The 24,698-nt window shown below is 35.1% G+C and overlaps 1 protein-coding gene across 5 annotated transcripts in view; it reads right to left on the bottom strand.

Moving 5' to 3' along the window:
* Positions 1-24,698, bottom strand: part of LOC115213367 (disks large-associated protein 1) — a 443,386-nt gene that overhangs the window by 187,892 nt on the left and 230,796 nt on the right. For all 5 annotated transcript variants that reach the window (XM_029782310.2, XM_029782311.2, XM_029782309.2 and 2 more), the window contains one exon: positions 13,634-13,657. The gene's annotated coding sequence lies outside the window, so the exon portion shown is untranslated. The remainder of the gene's footprint in view (positions 1-13,633; positions 13,658-24,698) is intronic.

The following is a 24,698-nucleotide window of genomic DNA, read 5'->3' as shown; positions in this document are numbered from 1 at the left end:
AGGTAGAATATTACAAACAACAGATGAAAAATGAATTTCAATAAATTTGTCCATCATTAAAAGTAAATAGTTAATCAAAACATTTATAGATAGTTTATTCAAGAACACCTTGAATAAACAAATATCTTTTGCTAGATATCAAAGCTAGTTTTCCTTGCTTTACACTCTTTTCACGTCTTAATAAAAGACAAATTGATAGTCATAGTCTTGATATTTTTTTTTTCTATCAATATGATCTTTTGATTAGACTTAAAGAGGCAATATGGTCATTTGAATAAACAAAAGTCTTTTTATAGTGTTCATTTTATCAACACAGTAATGATGAAAAACAGAATTAACTGAATTCTTGAGTGATTCGAAATCTGAAATGTAAAGTTACCAAACTGGACACAACTTTATCATTTGCACCAAATGAACTGTTATCATTTTCAATCATTACAACAAGTTTATCTAAAACTATATTTTCATAGGCAATACAGCTATTTTCATACTTGATATCTCTATTATACATTTGAATGTATGGCTATTTTAGGGCTTAGTAGCTTTTTGTTTTCATATTTAACAACATGACTATCTGAAATATATGATATGGATATTCTAAAATTTGATAATAAAACTATTTTGTTTGATTTCATCTATTTATTTGTCTAGTCCTGTTTCATGCTGTCATCATGGTGGCTTCTGTAAGTAGTCACATGTTACCCCTGCCGAAATATCTGTTATACATAACCGGTGTAACTCAATATTCTCTGGCAATAAATCATATGTATATATCATTTTTAATCATATACACAATAAACAGACATCACATTATATAAATTGATTATAATACTGTTATACTATTGTATTCTGGAGTTTTATATTTAACCTTATAATCCATATATGAAAAAAAATTTCTACAGAAGAATTGAATTAATTTCTATTCAACAACTTCCTACTCTTTCTCTGTTATTTCCAATAATATTTTGATTAAAAAAGTGAAGGGAAAAGTTTTTAAAAAAATCTTGTATTATTTTCTTTATCTGACACTTAATATCTCCTCAAAAAAAGTTTTTGGAATTTACAGAAATGTCACACTAAATAAAAATGTCAGTCTGGGGAATGTAATTATAAAAACAATCATGAAATCACCATCATTGTTAAATTTTTGAAAATATCAGATTGGAAAACAGTTGATAATAATAATAATAACAATAATGATGATAATAATGATAAAAATAATTGGAATGATGGAAGAAATTGAGTTAAAAATAAAGTAATTAAAAATCTTGAAGAAGCATTATTGAATTTCAGTAGTTCCTAGACATTAACTTTATAATGTCATCTACAAATCAATAGGTAATATTTGAGAATGTAATACAAACAGAATGGGAATTGATGACCTTTAAGAAAGCTAATTGAATAAAAGAACCTCTTAAAAAAGAGCATGAAATATTGTTTTAAGGAAAGGGCGAGAAATGTCTATATAAGATGTAATAAAATAGTAAAAACATACACTGTGAAAGTAGAGTAAAAATGCAGGAAATGATTTGAAATTCCTTAACAGTCACATGTTGAAGAATCAAGGCTGTCAGAAATGGAAGCATGTAGTAGGATGCCTGTTGAAATATTCTTCTGCTTTCAGTTACAACAAGTAAACAGAAAAGAATGAAGGGGGAAATTCCTAATGTAAAAATAGATACAAATCTATCAAAATTCTAAGAGAATTTTTTTTTTTAAGTTGAAATTTTAAAAAATAAATTTCAAAGTAATTTTGATGTTTAGCTGTAAATTTAGTGTGAAATACCATTGGAATTCAAGAATATTAGCAGACACCCACCTGATAGCAGTTTGAGGGGATTCCATTCAATTGTTGATGTCACTGCATACCGGCAGAAATTTACTGGAGCAAAGACTGATAGGAAAGGAGTGTAGTAGATGTGTATGTGTATGTGCATGTGTATGGTGTGTGGTGCAGCTGTAGTGACAGAAAATAGGGAGTGGGAACCCAGATGTATATAGTCTTAAAGGAAGTGAAGGATGAGACAGCAGCCGAAACCCAGCAATTAGTGTAACAGCAACTCCATTACCCTTCTTGAGAATATACTGTGTCATAAACATGCAGACATTTGAAAATCTATATTTGTGCACAGACACACACAAATTCACCTCCTCTCTCACCCGCAAATACATGCACAGATGGAAGCAGCCACATTAATATCATACATACACATTTAAATGCATACATTCATTTACAGTGTGAAATGGGTGGGAGTAGCCTGAACCTTCTCTTTTATCTCTCCCCCTTCACACATGCTAAATTCCTTTCTTTCCCTACTTCCCTGTTTATGCCTGCAATGGATTTTACACTGTCTAAATGCTTCTACTCCCTCACCATTCCAGCAACAGCCCGGCTATGGAGATACTGGCTGCTGATTGGCTGAGCAGAGGTGGTGGTGGTGGGGACAAAAAGAAAGTGAAAGTAGGGCTTTGCTCGTGCCTCAGACTTATTACCAAGCATCAAGTGACTATTACTCTATCCTTTTATGACTATTATTTCTTCTGCTCCCTCTTCCCCGCTTCTTCAAATATTCCTTTATCCTACTGCTATGCACATTGAAATGTTTCCTGTCTATTCCTTCAAGAAGCTATGGCTATAATAAAATAATAATCCACCACTCATCATAATCCCTGTTGTTGCCTTCATCAATGATGCTATTCAACAGATTCACCCGGCATTGATTCTGGGTTGTTCTTGTGTTAATATTCTCTGAAGGAATGTTCGCTGCTTGACTGAGCAACTGGCTGACATGTTAAATAACTGAATAACGTTAGTTCCACCATAAATTGCTATATGTGTTTATGTACACACACACACACACACATACACACTACAACCACAAGTAAACATGCATGGTTGATAGACAACTAGATAATATCATTGAAGTGTGTCTATGTTATTATACTTGTGGAAACGGGGGGGGGGGATCATCTTTACAAAATTTATTTAGTGTTTCGGAAAGTCTAGACACCTAATTAGGGATTATTCCAGACATTTCTTTTCAAATATTCTCAGGGTTTGATTTCTCATTTGTCAGCTTTGTCATAGCTAAAATATTCATGAGACTCTATTTTCCAATATCTAAAGAAGCCAAACAAAAATGTGTTTTCAATAACCAAAAGCAATGTACATAAACTGTTGTTCTTCTTGCCATTGTTACTGTCATTATCAGCTTTATTATTTCAGTTTTGTATTTTCCTTGCATTCCAAATTATTTTCACTACCTGTAACCTCACCATTTTCATACAAACAAGATGCCTCAATGTGGTTGATCAATTTGCTAGATATATCAGCAAAATTTCCCTTAAATCACAACTCTGTGAGCATGGTTTATAGGTACAGGCATGGTTGTGTGGTTCAGAAGCATGCTTTGTGATCATGTGGTTTCAGGTTCAGTCCCAATGTAAGGCACCTTGGGCAAGTGACTTCTACTTTAGCTCCAGACTGACCAATGCCATGTGAGTGAATTTTTGTAAATGGAAACTGTATTGAAGCCTGTCATTACACACACACACACACACACACACACACACACAGGCACTGACTCTCTTTCTCACATACAGACATATTGAGTTATAAGCCTTTAACATACTGGTTGTTTATTATAGTTGCATAACAAAACACAGTGTCCTTGCCAGCAATTAATATGTACATACCAGTTGCTGGGAATGTATTAAATATGTAGAGTTGGTAAATCTAACTGTGTTACACTGCTATATTTGGTGGCTATTTAAGCAATGTGGTCATGGATGGTTAATGTGTTGCTGAAGAAGGAGCAAAATTCTCCTGATGCATTCATAAACATCTTTTACCTATTTTTCAATCTTTGATAGCATTGCTTACAGAGATATATTTGTATATGAAATGTAACTTTCACTACTTGCTATAATTTCTATAGAAAATCTTTGGAGATAACTTTAAAAAGTAATCTATCTGAAGATAGCAGTAGACTGCACTTTATTTCTTAAGGCATTTCAGTTATTTAACATTTTCCCCTCTCTGTATCCTGAATTGACAAAACACATGACATCTGGAAACCTCTTTATAATGAATGCAATTGACTGTGAGATTTTACCAGAAGGGAACAGAAGAACAGAAGTTACCATTCTTGTGTAATAATATCTATGAGTTTACATATATCTTTTCTTTCTTTTAAATGCAATGTGAAGAAACAGCAGGAATGAGTAAGAATTGTTAGGGTGTCATAAAATACTTTCCAGTATTTAGTTACGGCTCATTACATTCTGAGTTCAATTCCTGCTGAGGTCAGCTTTGCCTATGAACCTTAAGTGTTGAAAAAATAAAGTACCAGTTAGACACTAGAGTCAGACTAATTGACGGGTATTCTACCCTGAAATTGATGCCTTGTACCTATGTTAGAAACCAATGCAAAATTTAAACATCTGCCTCACTTATTACATGAGAAATTAAATTAACACAAAGTATTATTGAATGTGATCACATGAGCTAACAAGGAAGCAACTATGTGGTTCATTAACTTGCTAGAAATAGCGGCCAAATCTCTCTCAATTTACACCTTACTTTTATCTAAAAAGCTACACTGAATAGTGTTGTCTAAGGTACACCTGACCAGACAAATTTAGTAGAGACGGTCATAACTAGAATGTCTTTTGATCATAAGTCTGCTTGATATGAACAAACTAAGGGCAAAACAACAACAACAATAAAGGAGGAATTCCAACCATGTTTCATGGTTAGCTACCTCACCAGCTTCTTTGTAGGATCCAGTGGCTAATGACATCATCAGGAGGAACCATGTCTGGTTTCTGCCCCTACTCCTCAACTTTTTTCAACATGGTGTCCCCACAACTTTTGGATGTGTCATCAACTCTGGTGTTGAGTATGTTTTTACTTTCTCCTTTTTCTTTGGCCTTTTGTTCCTTGGTTTCTTCAATGCAGCTTCAATGAAAGTAGCTACACAATGAATATAGGTACACTTATATTTGGTTTTCTTCTAGACTGCTTTTCTTTTGTTAAAGTATCTGCCTGTATAGCTAGCACCTGTCAAATACTAGTGTCAATTTAATTGACAATATCTTTTCCTTGAATGTGTGAGTTTGAGCCAATGTTGGAAATCAATATTTAGGTGGTGGGTGATAGATAGATTTACTAGATCACTGGGTTAAACACTTTTGAGTATTTAGTTATGTCTGATAACATTTCGAGTTCAAATCCTGCTGGAACTGACTTACCTTTTAAATCTCCTAGCATCAGTAAAATAAATACCAATCGATTATTGGGGTTGATCTGACCACACATACACACACACACACACACACACACACACACACACACAACACACACACACACACCACACACTCACACACACTCACACATGCACACACACACACACACACAAACAAACACACACACACACACACACACACACACACACACACGCACACACACACACACACACATTTGTCATAATGTACCAGCATCAGGAATAAAAATTAGCCAAGATACAAAAACTTCAAGGAGGAAAATTTCAAAGAAGTAATGTTCACAGATCTCAAATGATCTCCATCAAAGAACAAGGTTCAATGCAAAAATTTGTTATGCTAATGAAAGCAATGATGAAAAGGAATATGTAAGTGTTGTGAAAAGTATTTCAGATATTTATTGCCAGTTACTAAATAGCAATAAAGTTTTGGTTACTACATAAACCCGGCATCAAATGTAAATGTGTTCTTGTGAAACATTTCAAACACAATGGCATTTATGTTCAAATAGGTGTTACTACATATTGGTTACTACATATACAAACTTGAACTGTGGTAAATCTTTCTTCAGTTTCAACAATGAGCATTCACTTGTTCAATCAGTCGAATGCGAGGGTCATTAAATGAATGTGTCAGTAGCTGAGTATTCCATAGATGCATGCTGCCTTAGTGCAATTCCCAAGTTGGATTAGCATGGCACTTCATCGTCGTCATCGCTGCTGCCACCGCCGTCGTCATTGTCATCATCGTCATCATTATCATCATCATCATCATTGTCATCATCGTCATCATCATTGTTATCATCGTCGTCATCATCATCATCATCATCATCATCGTCATCATCATCCTCACCTAATGTCCATGTTCCATGCTAGCCTGGTTCGGATACTTTGACAGGAGTTGAGAAGCAAGAGGGTTGTCCCAAGCTCTAGCGTCTGCTTTGGCATGGTTTCTACAACTGGATGCCCCTACCTAATGCCAGCCACTGTACAGAATGTACTGGGTGCTTTTTACATAGCACCAGTACCAGTGGTGGTGGTGGTGAGGTCACCAAATAACTTACAATAACTTACAAAACTTACAAGTAACTTACAAAACAAAGCCCCCCAGCTGAGGTATTGAGGAAGGCAACTTTGTGCCTGGGGATGAAAGGCAGAATGGTAGAGAGGCAGTATGGGTAGAGAGACAGAAATAGGAGTCTTGCAGAAGAGGAGATGCATGGAAACTTCAGAAGGAGAGAGAGAGGGTGGGGAGAAAAGATGGCGATGACCTTGGTACATCCAAGTTATAGGAGAAGTGTATATAAGTGAAGTGAGACCAAGGACTGGGTAGGATGAATTGGTAAGTGAGAAGGTTGCAAAAGGAGAGTGGGAGGTAATGGGGAGGGAATGTAGGGAGTGGACAAAAAGAGAAGGAGATTTTGTTTGGAGGATATAATGTGGGGAAAAGATTAAACAGCGGGGATGAGAAAGCTGAATCCTTGAATTACAAGCATAATACATATGATGGACTTCCATACAATTTCTGTTGTTGACCCATTTACAATCATAAGTCTTAGGTCAACCTGATGCTGTGATAAAGACACCTGCTCAAGGTGTCTTGCTGTGGGATCAAGCATAAAGTCCACTAACTGTGAAGCAAACTTCATAACCACACAGCCATGCTTGCCTCAACCTAGAAATATAATAATGTGTTGGTTACATAATGGGGTTAAATTTATGGGTGTAGGTTGAAGGGCTGATGATATTTTCATGTAAATAATACTGAAGCAGGGGATTATGATACATTGGATCCTTGGTTTATGAATTTAATTTGTTCCTAAAACTGTTTATCACACAAAATGTTTGTAACTGAAACTATTTCTCCAATAGGAAATTTAAGTGAAGGCATGGCATATTCAAGCAGGGATGTGCACTGAACAAAAGCTACACAACAACTGATACTCTCCCTGCTGATACTCTTAAGTTATCACTAACCTTAGTTGTTGGTTTGTGTGTTCATTACTCAAGACACTGTCACCTGAGATGCTTTATGTCCAAAAAATTATTCATAAACTTATTTGTTTATGATGAAAGGCATTTGTAAACTGAGGTTCCACTGTTTCTCATGGACTGTTTAAACTGGAAACCAGTTTTTGTTTAGCCCCATGTAAGCCCTGATTCCTGATTGAATAAACCTATGATCAAAGATATTTCAAACATGATAATCCCGTATTTTTGTATATTAGGGACTACGTTATTCAGTATGTCCTTATTATTTCAGATGGTAGACTGTGATCTGGGAGATTTGGCTGCCTTGTAGAAGTTCATATGTTGGCTATACCCTGTAAAAAGGACATTATCACTCCTCAACACACAGAAGCTCTGCTTCTTGATGCAAAGAATTCAGGGAAAACTCTTATGGAATATGTATAAAGAAAGGAACAATAGATCATTCATCTTTACTGGTACATGCACATATCCACAGATCTATGACTAAAGACCTTTACAATTTGTTGTTTAACTCCAGCTCAGAACTGGGTTAATACGGTTAACAGTATACCTAAGATTATATGATCTAAAACAGTAGTTCTCAACCATTTCTTGCCTATGGACCCTCTTTGATTCCTTTTTTATTTGGATGGACCCTCACAGCCAGTTGATATTTGAAAAACCCTATAATATTTTTATAATTAAATATCATTAGGAATTGTACAAAAAAAATTGTTAAAAATATTTAGTGTATTGTAGAAGTATAACAACAAAATCTTACATGGAACCCCAAGGGACATATGGACCCTGGTCAAGAACCATTGGTCTAATATGTACACCCTCTTTTAAGAAAACGGGGCGAATTTTGATGGAAACCTGAGGGCCGTTTCTAGTAGGTTGAGTGACTGTTTAGGAGCCTCTTTTATTGTTTTGTCCTTTCAGACATCACCAAAAGAGGTAACAGGCATTAACACCAGCTAAGAATAGACAATGGGAACAATGAAAGATAAAGATGAATCTCACACAACATCTAATATAGTGAAGGCCTTGTGATCGTAGTTACAGTCTAGACTTTATTGCATAATAGCTATATACACTTAATTTTATTATTATAATTTCTAGCAGAGTAATTCTTAATCTCTTTGATTCTCTTAACCACAAAACTGGCAAAATATAACATGTAATTATTGTATGTGTAGAAGCTAGAAGATGGTGAAATTTCATAGTAACAGTTAAACATTCTTAGTGGAAATAGATTTTATATTCCACACAGAATGATTCTTCAGTTAATGGATCTATGCCTCTCTCTTTCTCTATGTGTAATTATGTATGTATGTATGTTTATATACATATATATGTTTACATTCACACACACACACATGCACGCACATGTATGCATGCACACACACACACACATACACACACAAATACATATATATATATTTATATATATGTATCAATCTCTCTCTCTCACTCTCTCTCTCTCTCTCTTTCCCTTGATATATATATATATATATATATATATATGACTTCTTGTGTGTTGTATTTCATGCCAAAGAATTATTCCTTTTGCATCTGTAGTTATAGGCAGCACATTAAATAATCATGTTGTTAATTATTCTAAATGAAATGAAAATCAAAAAATATATAAAATACTTTTAAAGTTACTTAAATTTCAAGGATCTTTTCCTATAATCTAAAATGAGACAGCGACTACTGCACAGTTTTGAGTAGACCAAACCTTTCAGATAATCTCTTTTTGAGTAGGACACAATTTAAAAACAAAAATAAGTCATGTTGATGTGATGAAATTTTCAGTGTTGTCGACCATAGTAGACTTGAAAACGATTTGTTAGAATATATTCTATATTCTCTTCAAGAATTTTTATATCTTTGTATGGAACAATCGATATTGTATGCCATCTAATACAAAGAACCAAACATCAATTGTCTGGAATATAAACCACACCCTGTTTTGAGAATGTTATTACATTTCATTGACTTCAATCTTGAGAGTCTGGTGACTTCACCATTTTCATTAAAATGTATACAATCAAGCACAGGCATGGTTTTGTAGTAAGAAGCTTACTTCCCAACCACATGGTTCCAGGTTCAGTCTCATTGCATGGCACCTTGGGTAAGTCTTTTCTACTATAGCCTTGGGCCAACCAAAGTCTTGTGAGTGGATTTGGTAGACAGAAACCAAAAGAAACTTGTCATATGTGTGTGTGTGTGTGTGTCTTTGGGTCTGTGTTTGTCCTGCATCACTGAATGAAAACCGGTTTTTATGTGTTTATGTCCCTGTAACCTAGCAGTTCAACAAAAGAGGCTGGTAGAATAAGTACCAGGCTTAAAAAAGTGAAAAAAGAAAAAGCACTAGAGTTGATTCATTCAACTAAAAATTCTTCAAGGTAGTGCCCCAGCATGGCCACAGTCTAATGACTGGAACAAGTAAAATGTAGAAGGTAATAAATTTGTTATTACTAGGAAAATAATTTGAAGAAGAAGAAAAAAAGCGAGTTGAAGGTTTGAAATATGTAAACAACCACTGTATTGGCAAATGCACACATTCATTCATATAGCATTCTTAAACTCTGTCTTACAGAGAGTATTCTTAAACAGCTAAGCAGAAATGAATGCTTCAGTCCACAGACTCGTTGATGAGTGAGTAATCATAGCAGAGTTATTAAAAACAAATATAATTTCATTGGAATAATACGAAGCAGAAATTTAGATAATCTAAACTAATCCTGTCAGTTACAGAAGATTAATATAACCCCTTAAATAGGCTTAATATAGCTTAGAATGTAATTTACAAATATAAAAGAGATCCTGGATGGTACAAACAATTGTAGATAGAATACATACTGTGTGTGTAAATAAATATACATACATACGTACATATATATATGTATGTATATATATATGTGTGTGTGTGTGTATATATATATATATAAATGTATATATATATAAATGTATATATATATATAAATGTATATATATATATAAATGTATATATATATATATATATATATATATAATATATATATATGTATATAGATATAGATAATGTTGTATGCAACCTTGAGAACCTCCTGCATGCTATGTGGAATGACTCAAGTATGTTTAAAAGATTCCTCATACTCAGATATTTAGAGATGATGTATGCATTAAGTGATATATAGAACAGAAGTATGTCGGATTAAACATATACTACTGGATAAATTTAGCTGTTTTTGTTTAGCCCCAGGTCATCCTTGACTTAAAAGGCCTGTTATCAAAGGTGTTTTAAATGATGACCATGCTCTTCTTTCTTTTGTTCTTTCTTTTTTCTTTCTTTCTTTCTTTCTATCTTGCCTTCCTTCCTTCCTTCCCTTCTTTCTTTCTTTCTTTCTTTCTTTCTTTCCTTCCTTCCCATCTTTCCTTCCTTCCTTCCTTCCTTCCTTTCTTTCTTTCTTTCTTTCTTTCTTTCTTTCCTTCCTTCCCATCTTTCCTTCCTTCCTTCCTTCCTTCCTTTCTTTCTTTCTTTCTTTCTTTCTTTCTTCCTTTCTTTCTTCCTCAGGCACAGTATTCCCATAGATATCATATCTAATGTGAACTTTTTTTTTAAGATGGTCTGGCCTAATCTTAGAAATATTTGGCTACTGTTTCTAGCAGATAAAACAACCATGTAGAGACTCCCTCATGAAAATTAGTAAAGAATAAATCCTATGATTTTTTATTGTTTAGTCCCAGGTCAGCCTTGATAAAGTAGACCTATGATCAAAGGCATTCCAGCTATGACCATCACATAATTTTGTATATCAAAACCTACTTTATCCAATGTATGCTTCTTTTTTTTTAATATAGTAGTGTAGTTTGAAGGAGATTTAGCCACTATTTCTAGTGTTTTGAGTGACCACATAGTGACTACCTTGTTCAGTTGAAATATTATCAGTAGTCTGGGAAGGTCGCAATTTATAAATTAGTAAATACTGATACTGTAGAATTGGGGCATGCAGTTGTTGAACTGTCTGACACTGCATGAATATGGAGAAACAAGTTAATTTTGGAAACAGTTTATGTGGGTGAAGCTTTTGAGAAAGAAAGCAAAAATAGGTTTCAACCTTTATTTTTGTACATTTAGTCATCAACTAGAAATGATAGTAGAACTAGAAATGAGAAGAAGAAGAAGAAGAAGAAGAAGAAGAAGAAGAAGAAGAAGAAGAAGAAGAAGAAGAGCGAGGAGGAGGAGGAGGGGAGGAGGGGAGGAGGAGGAGAAGGGGGAGACGGAGGAAGGAGAAGAAGAAGAAGAGGAGGAGGACGAGAAGGGGGAGACGGAGGAAGAAGAAGAAGAAGAAGAGGAAGACGAGGAGGAAGAAGAAGTAGACGAAGAAAAGCTTCACATCAATTGAAAGAATATTCCAGTGCCAATTTTTATATTATTATGCAATACTGGCAATTTGGGGGGGGGGCTAGAAGTTGAATCATGAGAATTTGGAATAAAGAAAAAAAATTCCTCATTGCTCGTTTATATTTTATAACACTTTGCCTTCCAGTGATTCCTCGCAATACAGAATGAATGTAATATTTGCTCTGTACTGGAGGGATCCCCAGCGATAACCATGCTATAAACCAATGTGGTCAGTTTATATAGTGAACTAGACATATTTCTTTCCATTTTTTTTCTTCTCTTTTATTTGTTACAGTCAATGGATTGCAGCTATATACTTAAAAAATAAAAAAATACATAATCTATTAGAAAATTAAGTAGGCAAAGTGTTAACCTGTCTAAGACCATCCTTGGTTCAATGATACAAATGTCCTGTTTAACCCTTTAGCAGTTAACATTACTCTGTCAAATGTAATGCTTATTTACTCACATTGCTTTGAATTAATCATACATTATCTCATAACTTCTACTATAGCCTCGGGCTGACCAAAGCCTTGTGAGTGGATTTGGTAGACGGAAACTGAAAAGAAGCCCGTCGTATATATGTATATATATATATATATATATATATATATATATATATGCGTGTGTGTGTTTGTGTGTCTGTGTTTGTCCCCCTAGCATTGCTTGACAACCGATGCTGGTGTGTTTACTCAGCGGTTCGGCAAAAGAGACCAATAGAATAAGTACTGGGCTTACAAATGAATAAGACCCGAGGTTGAGTTGCTCAATTAAAGGCAGTGCTCCAGCATGGATGCAGTCAAATGACTGAAAGAAGTAAAAGAGTAAAAAAGAGTATTTCAGTAATATGGTTATTTATTTTAGAATGACATTGTAAGGTAGGTGTGAGAGGCCAGATCTGGCTGGTTTGAACATAAAACAGGTAAAATATTTCAGTTGGATATGCCCAGTTTAAATACTAAAGGGTTTAAGTGATCTACAATAAAACCTTACATTACATCTAAGTTTCATGTTAATTTATGTTCCAAAATGGAGAGAGTCAGAATGATATAGACACCTCTGATGAGAACCCAATAAGGTTTGAAAACCGATTAAGGTTGTTCATCGTTTTTAGGCGTAGGAGTGGCTGTGTGTTAAGTAGCTTGTTTACCAACCACATGGTTCCGGGTTCAGTCCCACTGAGTAGCACCTTGGGCAAGTGTCTTCTACTATAGCCTCGGGCCGACCAAAGCCTTGTGAGTGGATTTGGTAGACGGAAACTGATAGAAGCCTGTCGTATATATGTGTATGTATAAATGTATGTGTGTGTGTTTGTCTGTTTGTGTTTGTCCCCCCAACATTGCTTGACAACTGATGCTGGTGTGTTTACGTCCCCGTAACTTAGCGGTTTTGCAAAAGAGATCGATAGAATAAGTACTAGGCTTATAAAGAATAAGTCCTGTGGTCAATTTGCTTGACTAAAGGTGGTGCTCCAGCATGGCCACAGTCAAATGATTGAAACAAGTAAAAGAGTAAAAGAGACCAGTTTAATAATGAGAATGTCATTCTATTCAATCCTTCATTATTTTCAAAATTAGATAAAACAAATGCTGTTCATTTCAACAAAAGAATGATGACAAAAGTGTTTAACCTAGAACTAACTCACTAACCTTTATCAAAAGCGGAAATAACTGTTAAAGATATTTCAGTAGTCTAAGATTAGTAATAGTTCAGATGGGATGATAAGTAAATAACTAGAAGGAAGTTACCAATTTTCTTGCCATGCAATCTGAACTACTTATTTAGCAACTAAGCATAACAGGAATCTGAACTAGGAACTTGCTTATATGACGTCAAGCTTAAAGACGTTGATGGTAAATTCAATGAATAAGTAATTTAAAAAGGAAAAGAATAATAAAACAAAAATTTTTAAATGCTAGAATAAATGTCTTAGAATGACATCATGCAAGAACTTCTAAATTCAGAGGACAAAAATATTTTGACTTACCAAAAGCAGAACCATAAATTTATTCTGTGAAAGAGAGAAAAGAAAATGGAATGTAAAGGTGGTTTAGATTTATTACAAGAAAAATAAACTAGTTCTTATATAGATGAAAATTTATATCAGTATTAATGCAGTATGTTAGTATATTCTTTTCTACTCTAGGCACAAGGTCTGAAATTTTGGGGGAGGGGGACAGTCGATTAGATTGACCCCAGTGCGCAACTGGTACTTTAATTTATCGACCCCCAAAGGATAAAAGGCAAAGTCGACCTTGGTGCAATTTGAACTCAGGATATAAAGACAGAAGGCGGCGAGCTGGCAGAAATGATAGCACGTCGTGTGAAATGCTTAGCAGTAGTTCGTCTGCTGTTACATTCTGAGTTCAAATTCCGCAGAGGTTGACTTTGCCTTTCATTCTTTCGGGGTCGATAAATTAAATACCAGTTACTGGGGTTGATGTAATCAACTTAACCCCTTTGTCCTTGTTTGTCCCCTCTATGATTGGCCCCTTGTGGGCAATAAAGAAATAAGAATGTAAAGACAGATAAAATACTGCTAAGCATTTCATCTGTCGTGCTGACATTTCTGCCAGCTCACTACCTTAGTATGTCAGTATATTAATATAGTTATTGGTAACTAGACAGAAAATACATTTAATGAACATATAGATATATGGCTATGTGGTTAAGAAGTTCACTTTGCATGTGACCAAGTGATCCTGAGTTCAATTCCACAGTATTTTGGGGAAGACTCTTTTTCCATTGTCTCAGGTTGACCATTGCTTTGTGAATGTAATTTAGTAGGCATAAAATATGTGAAAGCCCACTGTGTTCATGTGTGTGTCCTTCTGATATATATTGGAACCAGATATAAAAACATCAGCATGAAAACTAGTAAACCAGTGTCTTTGAATGGAAATATTCTGTGGCAGCTACCTGCATATATCGTACAGAGGCTTTCTTGACATCATAATGCAGTGACTATAATGCAGTTATATCATAATGCAGCAACTCATTAAAAACCTCTAACATATGCTCACACAACATGATGTAAAATCTATTAAAAAAAATAATATAAAAATATAGCCAATCTTAAAAGCAGTCATTCTTTTCCTTCACTCAATCACATTACTTCCTACTGGTAGTTATTGAGAACTTGAGGAGTTTAATACAACTGAGTAAGGAAAATCTGCCTAACATTAACAGCATATAATTTTATCTAAATATTAATAATGCTACTTTGATATTTAGGTGGCAAACTGGCAGAATTGATAACATGCTACACAAAAAACTTAGTGGGAATTCATCCGGCTTTACATTCTGAGTTCAAATTCTGCACAAGTCTACTTTCCCTTTCATCCTTTCAGGGTCGATAAAATAAGTGCCAGTTGAATACTAGGATTGATGTAATTGGCTTACTCCCTCCCTTGCACTTATTGGCCTTGTGCCAAAATTTGAAACCAATAGCACTATTTAATATTAAGGCAGGGAGCTGGCAGAAATGTTAGCACTCTGGGCAAAATGCTTAGCAGTATTTCACCTGTCCTTAGGTTCGGAGTTCAAATTCCGCCAAGGTTGGCTTTGCCCTCCATCCTTTCAGGGTCGATAAATTATGTACCAGTTGCGAACTGGGGTTGATCTAATCGACTGACCCTCTCCCTCAAAATTTCAGGCCTTGTGCCTAGAGTAGAAAAGAATATTAAGGAAGCAAGCTGGCAGAATCATTAGCATGCCAAAGTGTTTAGCGGCATTTCATTCATCTTTTCATTCTGAGTTCAAACTCCACCAAGGTTGACTTTACCTTTCGTCTTTTTGGTGTCAATGAAAGAAGCACCAGTTGAGCACTAGGGTTGATGTACTTGACTGGCTGTCTCCTCCCAAAATTTCAGGCCTTGTGCCTACAGTAAAAAGGCCACTACTGTTTTGATATTATCTGCTGTGTAAATGCCAGTAATAAACCTTAACTCCATCCTTACAAATATTTCCACTTGTGTATAAGCAAATTAAATCCATTAAGTTGAAGTAACTGCTAAATCCAGCAAATACTGGCTAAATGAATGCACTCAGTTCAAGTTGAAAAATGGTTGACGAATGGCTGTGTGGTAAGTAGACTGCTTACCAACCACATGGTTCCAGGTTCAGTCCTTTGGGCAAGTGTCTTCTACTAGAAATTCAGGCTGACCAAAACCTTGTGAGTGGATTTTGTAGACAGAGACTGAAAGAAGCCCGTTGTCAGCTCCTGTCAAACTGTCTAATCCATGCCAACATGGAAAACGGTTGTTTCATGATGATGATGATGACAATGATGATGATAATGGTGGTGGTGGTGGGGGTGATGAATTTAGTCAATTCTTGCTTGACAAATCATTACACACATCAGCAAACATACTATGTGTTATTCTAATATAAAGAATTATTTTTGGACTGTGAAAGGCAGATTTGTGTTTGCCAGTTACAACTTGAAAGAATGCTGAAACATATTTCCTGTGATCCAGTGATGCCATACACAATCCAATATATGCTTTCACATATGTCTTAGAGGAGAATTTTCTACTGAGACAATTTCCACAGCAGAAGGTCTTTCTACATCCATGTGTGTTTGAGTGTGTTAAACATGAAATGACAGAGGTTGCTGGTTAGTGTTGTTCAACCCCAGGTTAACCTTAATCAAACAGACTTAATGATCAACGGCATTCCAGCCATAACTGTTAATATTATTTTCATTTACAGTATATCTAAGGTGGCGTTATTCAATGAGTCCTTTATTTATGATAGTAAGGTATGGTTTAAAGGAAATTTTGGAGCTATTTCTAGCAGAGCAAGGAGTTACATAGAAGCTCATTGTTGGGTTTTTTTCTGTTGTTGCTTATCTCAAATAACAAAGGATCAATTGAAGAGGCAAGATGTAAGACTGATCTAACCAATGCCAACCAGGAAAAATACATGTAAAAGGATGGTGGTGGTAGTGGAGATGGTGATGGTGATAATGATATCTATTTTAATTCCTTTAAATTGTTTCTGAGACCCAAGAGCCAGTACACAGCCAGTTTTTACAGTATTAAGTGAATTCTCAACAAATCTCCCTCTAGACAAGACACCAATTTATGCAAGGTAACTATATCCCTAAAACATTAAATAGCCATTACTCTTTCTCCGCAATCAAATGAACAGGGCAGAACCGACAGTCATTCTTAGAAACATAGAACAATATCTGCAGTGATGTTTAAATCTCACCCCAACAAGTCAACAACTCAATACACACAATACTTCAGACAAAATTTATTTACTTTTGTTTGAATTCACTCTTCATATTTATCTATATTAGCAGGATCTTTAGAAATTTTACTTTTAATAAATTTTCTTATTTCTATTTTGAATGACACATTTATAGGATCTTCATAGCACTGTTTCAGTAAAATTTTGATTATGTCTTTGGTTTTGTCCCATAGTTAACATTGTTAAAAGTACGACATTTCAACATTTGTAATGACAAGCAGAATAACATTACAGACATTCCATATATCAAAACTGTAGTGGGAACATTTGGCAATCAGCTCACTGTATCTGATGTCGTGAGTCACTAGAATATTTCCCACGTCACTCAAAAGATCTGACCAATCAAGACTTCACCTAGAACCAGGTCCAGCAACATTTTCATCTTTTGGTGCATTTCTTTCTGAGCCTAACCATCACTATATATTCAGCACACCTTAGCTTCTATGGAGAGATGAGATGGCAGGCAGACAGCAGAGAAATGGTGGACAGCAGTTGACTGAAGCTGATAACAGTTAAAGTAATGAACAGGTGGCAAACAAGACATTAGAAGATGGTAGGAAGACCAGCAGCTAATCACAGTTTGACTGCTGCTATAATCATAGCTATCCAAGAAAAATTATCTCCAAACTATTAATGCTTGTTGTTTGTAGCAATGACATTTTTCTTCATTTTCAAAATGAATAAATATTTTACTTATGAAAAATCTCAACAGATATCACTGTTCTTCTTTGTAAGAAGACTATGAAAAATTCTACATTTTCTTACCATTTTTAAAATTTCTTATTTATATACCTGTCAGTGGTTTTTACATCTAAGTGATTGACCATACGTAATTTTTCCATCTCATTAAACCCACAATTCAGTGAGTTCTATCTACTATGTCCAACTATTTAACAACTTCCCACTTTTCAAAATATCAAGACCTGAATTCTTCATCAAACATTCCAGAATTTATCTAACTTATTTAGCAGCTCTGATGGCAAATGAATATTCAGCTTAGAAGTAAAAATAGTTTAAATCTTACTATTGGAATATTGATGTATGGGTAAAGGAAAAGCAATTAAGTAAAATTTAGTTTAAATATCAAGAAATGCAAGGCCAATTATAAACACTGACAATTACAAACAGGAAGTTGTTGACAAGTTTATGAATCTGGTGGCCAGAAATCAGCAGATACTTCTCTCTTGATGCTGAAATTGCACTGAGAATACTATAACCACCTAAAAGCAGAAACTGAACATACACAGACTCACATTAAACTACACAGTTATAGTCAACCAAATTCCACTCACAAGGTGTTAGTCAACCTGAAGGCTATGGGAGGGGATGTTTGCTCAAGGTGGTATGTATTGAGATCAAATCTAGAATCCTACATCCAACATCCAAGGTTTCATCACTCCTGAAGGAGGAACTGCTGTCTGTCTCTGGCAAGTCATGGGCATGTAGGCTCCAAATAGCAGGTGAGACCATTTTGCCATCTTGTCTTTGGTTGGCCTTTTGATCTTGTCCATTGTCTTATCCATTCTGTCACCCTGATTGTCCATCTGAAGAATAGCACTTGGTTGGGCAGCCTTTGGGAAGGTGGAAAACCCCTTGAGAAGTCCCAGGGCTTTCATGAAAATTAACAGAAAGATCTACAATGAGTGCATCCTGCCAGTCACGAGTTATGACAGTGAAATGTGGGTTCTTAACACTCCCATCATGAATGCCCTCATTGTAGCCCAATGGAAAATGGAATGAATCTTGCTTGGCATTACATTACAGGACAAGAAAACAAATGCCTGGATTTGACAGCACATAAGAGGCAACATCATCCTAAGAACCATCAAGGAGAACAAATATAGATGGGGTGGCCATATTGCATGACTGAATTTGGAATCATGTTGTTACAAAACAAAACTTTTAAACTATACAACCATGCCCATGACCACAGTTTATTCCTGGTATTATTGCAGGAGAGAATTCACACAAAGTATTGGAGAAATTTGTCTAATCTTAAATTCCTTAATCTCATAATTTACGTTCATCTCAGCTTTCACAGATCACAGAAAGAGTTTTGTAGAAATTAATAATATTAAAACAGCTAAACATTAGAGAAAGTGAATGAATGTAAAGAGAAAAGGAAACTAAGTAAGAAACAACAGGAATATGAGAAAGTATAAATAGAGAGAAAAAGTGAGATACAAAAGAACGTAAACTCTCTCTCTTTTACTATTTTACTTGTTTCAGTCATTTGACTGTGGCCATGCTGGAGCACCGTCTTTAGTCAAGCAAATCGACCCCAGGACTTATTCTTTGTAACTTATTCAACTTATTCTATCGGTGTCTTTTGCCAAACCACTAAGTTACGGGGACGTAAACACACCAGTATCGGTTGTCAAGCAATGTTGGGGGGACAAACACAGACACAAATATATACACACACACACATATATGCATATACATATATACGACGGGCTTCTTTCAGCTTCCATCTACCAAATCCACTCACAAGGCTTTGTGGAACCAGATGTGGTTTCAGGTAAGTTGATATCAAAGGGGGTTAAATGAATCACCATTAGAAAAATAAATGAAAGAGTACCAGCTAACAATGGTTAAAATTTTCTTCTAAACACACAAATTACTTTCTTTGAAATTCAGTTTTTAATCTTATGAAATTATCTCCCTTCTTCTTTGAAAGTTGTATATAAATGCTACTAGGTTTTTATTTTCTTTCTCCAACTAAAAGATGTATTTTAATTATTTAAGAAGTTTTTGCATTTGTCATTCAACACATAACCATTAGTGGCATACAGTCTTTGATGTCAAAGTGTGTGCTATCATGCTGAACTTACTAATCTGGCATAAGTATTGCTGAGACTTAAACATACATATTATAGGCTATTTATACACATAATATAATATCAATCTGAAATCATTTTTGTTTCAGAGTATGTATTATTAAATTTGATAACAAATTATTGCCAGCTAATACCATGATACTGCAAGTGTAGAATTATTATACAGAAAATATACCATCTTTGAAGGATGTGCTGTGCTCATCAGATAGTACATGTCTGCCAGAATATATACTGCTAAATACCGACTTCCTGAGCCATAAATACTGTAGATAACCCCAAGAGGGTTCAAATATTATTAGAAGCAATGAGATAGGTTTGTGGGGTTAATAGAATATGAAGTAAATTTATTTAAAATTTCAGAATTGAAAACTAAAGTTTGAGAAAATATATTTGGGATATTCAGATTTCAAAGGAAATAATATATACAATTTTTTTAATTCGCACCGGCTGCATAAAATCTTTCAGAAAGAAAACATCTGTTCTTTAACATGACCACAGTCATATGACTGTAGCTAATTAAAATATTTTCAAAAATTAGAACTATCTCTATACCCCTGGCAAGTTTATGGGCACATGTTCTTCTTTAAATTACTTTAAAAAAATAAAATATTCCCTTGTTGATGCTAGGATTTTACAGGGTGTAATAAAATTCTATTACTATATTTATTATATATATATGGGAAGTGGATGGGTATGTTAGACAAAATTCCCTATGGTATTTAATTACAGTCTTTTATGTTCTGAATTCATATTCTGCCAACATCAACTTTGCTGTTCATCATTCTTGGGGTGGGTGGGGCGATGAGATAAGGAATCAATCAATTACAGGGGGTCAATTTAATCAACTAAACCCTCAACACAAAAATATGTGACATTAAGCCCATGTTAGAAATCATTACTTTTTATTACTGGAGCCAGAAGTTCTCACTTTAAAATTTGGAATACTTGAGTCAGCAGATCCCAATTTTCTTAAAAATAGGAACTACTTGACCATCAAAATAAATAAATAAATAAATAAATAAATAAATAAAAAATAAATAAAAATAATAATGAATAATAAATGAAAAAGAATAAGATAAAATATCTAACTGGTGCTCCACTGGTTATGATGATAAGGTTTCTAGTTGATTTGATCAATGGATCAGCCTGCTCATAAAATTAATGTGCAACTGGCTGAGCACTCCACAAGACACATGTACCCTTAATGTAGTTCTTAGGGAAATTCAGCACAACACATGACATGACAAAGCTGGCCCTTTGATATACAGGCACAACTCATTTTTGCAAGCTGAGTGGACTGAAGTAACATGAAGTAAAGTGTCTTGCTCAAGAACACAATATGCCACTGGAAATCAAAGTCATGACCTTACAATTGTGAGTCAAATGCCCTAACTACTAATTAGCCTAAATTAAAAAAGAATAATAATACAAAAAAGAAAAAATCAGTGATGACAAAAATATATTCCAGGTCTCAAAACATTTAGGAAATAATGGATAAACTAATGCCAGTTACCTGATACCCAGTTTTAAAAAAAGGGTAGTGGGGCTTGCATGAACAGTGTAAGGCTAAATTAGCTGTTATCTCAGTTCAGGACTAATTTCTATCCCATATATGATTCACTGACACCATCAAGAGTGGATAACAAAAAGTCAGAAGTTAAAATTTTGACAAGATCTGACTTAAAGGTTGCAAGTTACTGACCTGCACCTTTAAACAAATCACATTATTCTATTTTTCCTCCTTCATTTAAGCGAAAATAAAGTATCACTTTCACTCTGTAATTGAATACTTGGTATAAGACACCCAATTATAAAATTTAACTTTATAGATGTGTGAAAACATCAGAACTAATTATCCATTCTCTATAAACACTCTTATTATATAATGGAAGGATGATGAACTAGAAGACTTGTTAGAGCCTTACAATATCTATTCTAGTTCTAAGGCGGTGGGCTGGCGGAAATGTTAGCACGCTGAAGGTGGAGAGCTAGCAGAAACGTTAGCATGCCGGGCGAAATGCTTAGCGGTATTTCGTCTGCCGCTACATTCTGAGTTCAAATTCCCCTTTTGGGGTCGATTAAATAAGTATCAGTTACACACTGGGGTTGATAAAATTGACTTAATCCATTTGTCTGTCCTTGTTTGTCCCCTCTGTGTGTAGCCCCTTGTGGGCAGTAAAGAAATAAGAAAACTTAGCATGCTGGATGAAATGCTTTACGTTCTGAGTTCAAATTCCACTGAGGTCGACTTTGCCTTTCATCCTTCTGGGGTTGATAAATTAAGTACCAGTTGGGGTCGGTCTAATTGACTGGACCCCTCCCCAAAAATTTCGGGCCTTGTGCCTAGAGTAGAAAAGAATATTTGTTTTTGTTCTTTACAATCTGAGTTCAAATCCCACCATGGTCAGCTTTGCCTTTCCTCTTTCTGGGATTGACAAAATAAAGTACTAGCCAAGGATTGGGGTTGATGTAATTGACCAGCCGAACTTCCCTCAAAATTGCTGAACTTGTGCATAAAAATGATAACTTTTCGGACTGCAGTTATACTGAGGTCAGAAACAACAGTATGACCAAAGAATTCTGCGATTAAAAGAAATGCAGAAATTCCCAAACAAAATGCATAACCTGCAGTTTTATCATTCAATTGTCATTATACTCACTCAATGGTGTGAATTTATACTGTAGAGTAGCCGTGAAACCTGGAAAAATCCTGTGATTTGACCCATTAGCATTCAGATTACTCTGTCAAGTGTAATGCTTATTTATTCACATTGTTTTTAATTTATTATGCATTATCTCATAACTTTGAGATTTCGATGATATGAGTGTAAATTTTTTGAATGATACTGACTGGCTTCCATGCCGGTGGCACATAAAAAGCACCAACCAATCATGGCCATTGCCAGCCTCCCCTGGCACCTGTGCCGGTGGCACGTAAAAAACATCCACTACTATCACAGTGGTTGGTGTTAGGAAGGGCATCCAGCTGTAGAAACACCGCCAGATCAAACTGGAGCTTGATGCAGCCTCCTGGCTTTCCAGACCTCGGTCGAACCATCCAACCCATGCTAGCATGGAAAACAGGCATTAAACGATGATGATGATGTTAAGTAGATTTGAGAAGCTGGATCTAGCTGGTTTGAACATAGAACAGATAGAATATTTGGACTAGATGTTGCCAGTTTAAATGCTAAAGGGTCAAAGCAGGAACTCTGTACTCTATAGATTTCTCTCATCTTCAGAAATTCAAAATAGAGATGTAAGTGTTAGCATAGCTATGTTGTTAAGAAGTTCACTTCACAACCCTGTGGTTCTGAGTTTGATCCTACTACGTAGCGCTTTGGGCAAATGTCTGCAACTAGAACTTCAGGTTGATCAATATCTTCTTAGTGGAATCTGGCAGATGGAAACTATGTGGAAACCTCTGTGTGTGTGTGTGTGTGTGTGTGTGTGTGTGTGTGTTGTGTGTGTGTGTGTGTGTGTGTGTATGTATGTGTGTGTATGTTATGTGTGCCTGATATATATGTGCGCCTATGCAAGTGATATATATATGTGTGCCTATGCAAGTGATATATATATGAGTGCCCATATGTGCACACACACACACATGCCTATATATATGTATATATATTTGTGTGCATACACGTGTCATACACATGCATTTTGTGAGCATGTGTGATACATATATATATATATGTGTGTGTGTATATATATATTTGTGTGTACATGCATATGATATATATATTTGTGTGTGCATGCATGTATGGTGTGTATGTGAGTGTGTGTGTGTGTGTGTGTGTGCATCTACCAGTATAAGATGGTGCACTAAGTGGCATCACTCTAATTGAAAAGTAACTTAGACATTTGTAAAATAGTGGTAAAAAAAACAAAAAAAACAAGTATCAGACCGAAATGTGAACTGAGGTCAATACCATTGATTAAACCACTTTAAAACTGTGCCCCAGCATGGCCAGTGTTCAATGGCTGAAAGCACTAAAAATGTAAAATAGTATTTATGCAACAAACAACTTAAATAAAGTGATTCAATAGTAAAGCCTCATTCACATATTGTAAGTTGTGAAAACCACAACCAATGGAGAACCTCCTTAAGGCTATGAAGTGATTAAGGTCAATAAGGGCAGTAAGCTGTAAAAGTAAAAAAAAACAAAAAAAAACAAAAGACTAAAGATTAATATGCTGACTATATCTTAGCTTCAAATAAAGTTGGTAAAATCTAAACAAGCAAAATGAAAATAAAAACAGAGTTCGCATGAGTGTGTCCACTCAAATTGGAAAACGAAAGTAAGAACACAAACATGCATGTTTTCACACACAATTGCACACACACACACACACACACACACACACACTCATGTAAATAGAAATATAATTATCATATCGACGTATATATATCCTGATTCACATTGATAAATTGCAATAATAATAACTGTGTCTCTTTTCATGCATTGCAGCAATGTTAAGGGTCTTTGCCACTAATGTAGGAATTAGATGCTTAGGGAACCATGAAATTAAACAAGAAACGACTATTACTAGATCAAAAATTTGATGTTTCAGTTTCTGGTGATTTGAGGGAAGATAAAAAATCATTAATCTTTGCCCCTAAAGAGCTGATGGTTCGGAAGTCATTTTGCTATAACAACAGCAAAACAAAAGCAAAGTGCAGTAATTTTTGTGGTTTACAGAAACTGTGCTAAACTATGAGGGAGAGAGAGAGAGAAAGAGAGAAGAGTAGTGCTACTACTCATGCCAAAAATACTTTTTTTCTTTTCTTTTCTACTCTAGGCACAAGGCCCAAAATTTTTTGGGGTGTGGACAGTTGATTAGATTCACCCCAGTACGTAACTGGTACTTAATTTATCGACCCCGAAAGGATGAAAGGCAAAGTTGACCTCGGTGGAATTTGAACTCAGAATATAGCATCAAACAAAATAC

This window comes from Octopus sinensis, linkage group LG6, assembly GCF_006345805.1.
Source record: "Octopus sinensis linkage group LG6, ASM634580v1, whole genome shotgun sequence".
NCBI classification, from domain to species: domain Eukaryota; kingdom Metazoa; phylum Mollusca; class Cephalopoda; order Octopoda; family Octopodidae; genus Octopus; species Octopus sinensis.
The sequence above is the reverse complement of the archived record's forward strand: the minus strand, read 5'-3'. Positions and strand labels throughout refer to the sequence as shown.